General features: G+C 38.3%; 1 long non-coding RNA gene across 1 annotated transcript; it reads left to right on the top strand.

Moving 5' to 3' along the window:
• Positions 1-505: 505 nt before the first annotated feature.
• On the top strand, positions 506-4176 carry LOC119280862. Its single transcript, XR_005138198.1, has 4 exons — positions 506-588; positions 676-794; positions 899-1027; positions 2465-4176. It is a non-coding gene; the product is annotated as an uncharacterized LOC119280862 (long non-coding RNA).
• The last annotated feature ends 1851 nt before the right edge of the window (positions 4177-6027 follow it).

Genomic DNA, 6027 nt, shown 5'->3' on the forward strand with positions numbered 1-6027 from the left:
CTCCGCCTCTCCTCCTCCTCCACCTCCCCACGCTAGTCCCTCCACCTTCCATCCCTAGCTCCCCTTCCCCCGATCCCCATGGTGCTAGAGAGAAAAAGGCAGGTAGCACGGGCAGGGGCAGCGATAGAAAAAGAGGAGCGAGACCGCGTGCGTGCTTTGTAATAGAATTCGTAGGTCTGCTCTGTACCAAGAAATACCTGCAGGTTTTAATATTCCTATGTGCATATAAGCTTTGGTAATTTGCTAGGCATTAACCTCAATCACATATTACACATGGATGTTAGTGATTTCCTTTCTCGGCAGTTATCATTTTGACATTATGTCCTTCATAGCTTGATTAAAGGTCTAGAGAAGCAAGGCTTATTTCTACACTATATTATGCTTGTTGTGTATTGAGAAAGAACACATTGTTTGTGACATTTATTTCGGATGCTTTCTAGACAACGCTCTTGATTCTTTTTGATCATTGTCCTTGATATTTTTTTCCTTCTTGTTTCTTTCCGACAGGTACAAGGGGCTCCTTGGTTGCTTGGCCTGCTTTTCGTATATCAATGAGGATATCCCTGACATAAATTCGTTTTGTGACAGGTAATTCCGCACATCGGCTGTTATGTGTGTCTGCTACTGTTTGCTTGGCTTGGTAATTGTCTTCATGCCTTTGGCTCTTTTCAACAGTCTTGGAGAGAAATTTACTATTGTCGATGCATACACTCATCCGGGGTAGAATCTGATCTCGAGTAAACATTGTGCTCCACCAGAAGAAGAGCATCTGGATGTCTTAATCCTAACATTCGGTAGGTTGTTGAGTGTTTGCTTGGCTTATTTCTTTATTTTGCATTGCTATTGACTTGTGTCCACTCCATAGGCGTTGATTGTTTCTCGATTTCACATTTCATAGGGAGTGCACTTCGTTTGATGCCTTGAAAGATCAGTATATTGGGAATCATGAGATAGTCATCCAGAGTTTGGTCAGATTTGAACTGATTTGGCTTACAATTTGTAATTTTGCAATCAGCTTTCCTACAAGGTACTTTCAGATCTTCATTCGACTTATTATACATGACCGTTAATAATCCCTCGAAAATGAACTCCATTGCTGTAATTGAAAATTTAAAAGCACAAGATTTAATGGCTTGTGTGGTCATACATATTGATGCTTATTTATTTTAGACCCTTTAAAGGAATAAGGGTTCATGGCATATTTTTATTTCAAGTATTTGTCTACAGATGTTTCTATAAAACAATACAATTTATTATGTTATAGTTAAGAATCTATTCAAAATTGCACTTTATCTTGCATAGATCAAACTCTGTTAAGCTACAAGGTGCACTTAGCTATCATTTCTCCCCATTTCCCAGTAAGAGCCAACAGTAGGTAGGTCTAATTTTGCTTCTGTGAGCCGTCTGATTAAATATTGGGTTTGTGGTGACACCAACTGTCGATGTGCAATTCTTTCCATTTTAACTGTTTCTTTGTTTTTTTTATATAACAGTTTTGCAATTTGGGTGGCATGTTTCAAGCTTGCTATCCATGTGCCAGAGTCATGAGTTGGTCATGAGATCTTATGGGTTTCACCTCTAGCCTACCCCAACTTGTTTGGGACTAAAGGCTTTGTTGTTGTTGTACCATTTGACACTGAAATATCTTCCTCAGAAGTCACTAAGATGAATCCTTTTCCCGTCTTTTGCTTGATTTAACTGCTAAACTACATGTTCCCAAAACTGGCATTAATACTTTTACAACCAGACTCAGCGAGTACAGTACCGAAACTGAGCCTATTTGCCAAAATATTTGTTATTTTCCTTATCCTCCTAAGGGCAAAGTTTTCGCCAAGTGGTTGAATGACAATATTATGCGATTGGGTCTCACATTCATTAAAATAGCATAGGAATTATGCACTTGAGTAATCATTTATTATACCATCCAACTCCGTTTGTGGTTTGCTCCTCTCGACGATAGGATGAGGCTGGTAATATGCATATAATCGTTCATCTACGGCGTGCATCCGTTAATCATGTTTTATATAGCAGGAGTGCTTCAGTTATCTATTTTCTTGACAGAATGGTACAATATCTGATTGCTTATATGCAGGTTTTAGAATAATTTATTTACCAGGTTTTAGAATCTGTTATGTAAAGAACATTGGGTACGCCTTCCGGTTGGTAGACAACTCCCTATATTCTATAGATATGGCGTTTTGGTTAGCTGGCATTTATTGGTTACTCAATGACCTTTTGGTTAGTGTACTATTGGTTCGGTTATGTGGCACCTGCAATATGCAGGAAAAATGAAATATGTAACCTGAAGTGTGATCATACTTTTTCGGTGGCGTTATGGGCCCTACTTTCGATACTTCAGTTATACCAAATACTTGTCGCCTTTAGCATTATTCAGTTCCATGTATAAATTCATGTTTGAGTTTGTATATAATAATCTAATGCCTCATATGTTCATTTCATTTAGTCATCTCAACTTCAACTTTAAAAGTTGTATGTATGTAGTTAATACAAAGTACAGGCATGCGGTCTAAATCAAGATCACAGTGAGATGGCGTAGCTTGATTTGCTGCTTCCTCTTCTGCTGTGTGTTTGCTCAGTGTGTTTGTTCCAAGGTGAGCCTCTTTCTTTTTCCCATGCTTTTGACCTGCTCATAGTGGAGTATGGTCACGGCTGGTTCCTAGATGTACCATAGACATGTCTGGACTATGAACTCTTTTTTACCAGCTCTGAGATTTTACATAGTGATGGCTCATGATTAAGATTATTACTGTGAAAAAGAACTTACCTCATGTTATCATGTACTCCCTCCGACCAAAAATAAGTGTCATAAAGCTCATATATCTCTTTAGGGGCAAATGATTATGATAGAGATACCAAGAAACTAAATGGAACTCATAAAGCTCATGACCATCACGGGAGGCAAGGTTCACCTTTTTTCTTTTCTTCATCTTACTCACAGCCCACAGTGTTATGAATTTTATTTATGTCTGCAACTTTTGGTATCACAAAGCAAGGATGAACCCGCTACATCTTAGCGCACCTTTAACTACTTTATTTGCTGTACTATTGTGGATGTACCGCAGAATAAAGCAGTCCTCCATTTTTCTTCTCTGCAGGCTGATGTTCTTGCTCAATATAAGCCAACAATTGACACAAAATTGTTGATTGCTAAACTAAAGAGGTTTAATGAGTTGGCAGCTAATGCTTTAGTGAGCTTTAAGAGTATCCGGCGTATTGTTCTATATTACGAGGATGTGATCAGCAATCGCACGGTGAGCCCTATTGGACAATATTAATGTTTGGGAAATAATCACCATTTATTTCTCTCGATAACATTGGTTAAGCCCTCTTTCAGAAGCTCACAGATGTGCTGCTATCCAGTCTCTATGTGAAAATCCATACTAAATTATTGTGTGATCATATTGATAATTGGATTGATGTTTATAATGCTTTGATTGGGACTCAATATCACATCTTCTTGAATGGTTGAAGATGAGCAAATTAGACAGGTCTAAATAATGACTCAATATCACAGCCAGTCAATTCTCTTCATGCTAGATTTACAATTTACTTGATACAAAAAGGCAATACAGTTTAGTAACGACCTGGAACTAGCAGGCTATCCCATTTGTTTAGGTTATGAGCAGTACTGTTTCCTTCTTAAATTTGGGCAATCTTTTAAATACCATATTACTACGCAAAGCTTTAAAAAGCAATCCAGAATAGAGGCCAGACCTTAATCATGTTGATATTTTCTATTATGGATTCATGATATTCCAATTTTCATGTCTTTTTTGTGTTGTAAGTGGCTGCTCTAGACAGAGTACTTATGTCGTACTTATAGCTTATTCCTATACATTTAGTTCTTCTAACATTCAATAGTCAGTACCCAGCAATCCTTGTGGACCCGGTACTGATTACTTCTGGTGGTCATGGATAACTAAAAATTGCCTTCTTTTCGCGTTGCATCAAGATGAAATTAAGCTCTTGAGTTTCTTGGAGCAGCCCTACATGTGATTGTTGTGGGTTTTTGAAACTACATATGATGTCACATAGGCATGCTACTAAAGTTTAGGCATTGATATTGTTTGAGCGTCTTTTGGTCCTGGTGGAACCTTTATTGAACTTATTAACATGTTTTAGTCTTATACTCCCTCCGTTTTTATTTAGTTCGCATATTAGATTTGGTCAAAATCAAGCTTTACAAACTTTGACCAAGTTTATAAATAAAAATATTAAGATATACAATAACAAATCAATAGCATTAAATTTATTATTGAATGTACTTTCACATCGTATAGATTTATTATGATAAATGTCTATATTGTTTTCTATAAACTTGGTCAAACTTTATGAAGTTTGACTTCAGTCAACTCTAATATGCAGAGTAAATAAAAACGGAGGGAGTATTTGCTGTTCTTATTTAGCGAGACCAAAATGAGAAATATTTGTTGTACATTTTGATTTGATGTGTAGGTGATCAATAAAATTGAATTTGGTGATAGAAGGACAAGTTTAATAGCCTTTTTCTTTCCTATTTATTCATAACGAACTGTCATTTCCCAACAATTGTTTTTCCTATGATGCATCTATGCCTATGTAGCTTGCCTGTTAAAACCATTGTAAACCATTGTATGAACATCATATACCTAATTATAAGTATCTATTTCCTTATGCTTCAGTTGGTATCTAAATATTCCTATGTGCATGCTTTCAATACTTGGTTTGCTCTCGCCCTTTGCGCCATTGGCGCAACGGGTCATCTAGTACCTTTGAACAAAAGAAGACCCATCTGTTCTCCAGCAAGGTGTTTAGGTGTGCCCCGTTCAACCCTACATGACAGATTTCAATTGCAAGAGCTAATACGCATCACAAGCACCATCAAACCCACCCTCAAGCCATAGAACAAGATAGCGAGACTAAAGTTCTGCCTATCCATGATGGATGAAAGATGGATATCAAGTGCTTGGCCCAGTTTCAAGCCAATGACAAATATGGTCCACGTCGATGAGAAATGGTATGATATGACTCGAGTGAAGAGTAGCTACTGCGTACTGCTTGGAGAAGAAGAACCAAATCGAACTGTGCACAATACTCATAGCATTGGGAAGGTAATGTTTCTAACAGCTGTGGCCAAACCTCGCTACAATGACGATGGGCGATTGACATTTGATGGAAAACTTGGCATTTGGCCATTCGTGGTAGAGACCGAGGGACAACGAACAAGCCAGAACAGAGACAGGGGGACAATAGACTTGAGGCCGGTCAAAGTTACTAGACCTGTGTGCAGAGATTACCTGATCAATAAAGTAATCCCTGCCATTCAAGACAAATGGCCTGATGGTGACGAGGACACAATGATCTTAATTCAACAAGATAATGCAACACCGCATGCCCTCCTTAATGATGCTGGTTTTCTAGAAGCCGTGGCACACACAGATCTGGATAATCAATTATTGCAACAACCACCGAACAGCCCTGAGCTCAATGTTCTAGATCTTTGTTTCCACTGCTCCCTCCAATCCCTAACCGACTGCAGAGCGCCTATGAATATACAGGAACTGGTACAGGGTGTAGAGGAGGAGTTTGAGAACTACGATTCCCATAAGCTGTTCAAAAGCTTTATGACATTGCAAGCAGTCATGGTGGAAGTGATGAAAGATCAAGGAGGAGACAACTACAAGATGCCGCATCTGCACAAGGAACGTCTACATAATGCTGGAGAGGAAATAACCGGTGTATACTGCAGTCCGGAGCTAATTACTGACACCAAGGCCATTATAGAACAAGGAAATGAGTAGATAGGGAAAGGAAAAAGAAAGGGACAAGGAAAGAGAAAAGGAATAGGAAAAGAAAGGATAGGAGTATGTCATGTGTATGTCTTGTGTATGTCATGTGTCATGTGTATGTCTTGTGTATATGTGTATCTCTTGTGTATGTCATGTGTCATGTGTATGTCTTGTGTCATGTGTATGTCATCTACAAAATTACCATCTACTTTAAGGAATGACCATCTACTTTTAATCT

Source organism: Triticum dicoccoides, chromosome 3B (genome assembly GCF_002162155.2).
Source record: "Triticum dicoccoides isolate Atlit2015 ecotype Zavitan chromosome 3B, WEW_v2.0, whole genome shotgun sequence".
NCBI lineage: Eukaryota > Viridiplantae > Streptophyta > Magnoliopsida > Poales > Poaceae > Triticum > Triticum dicoccoides.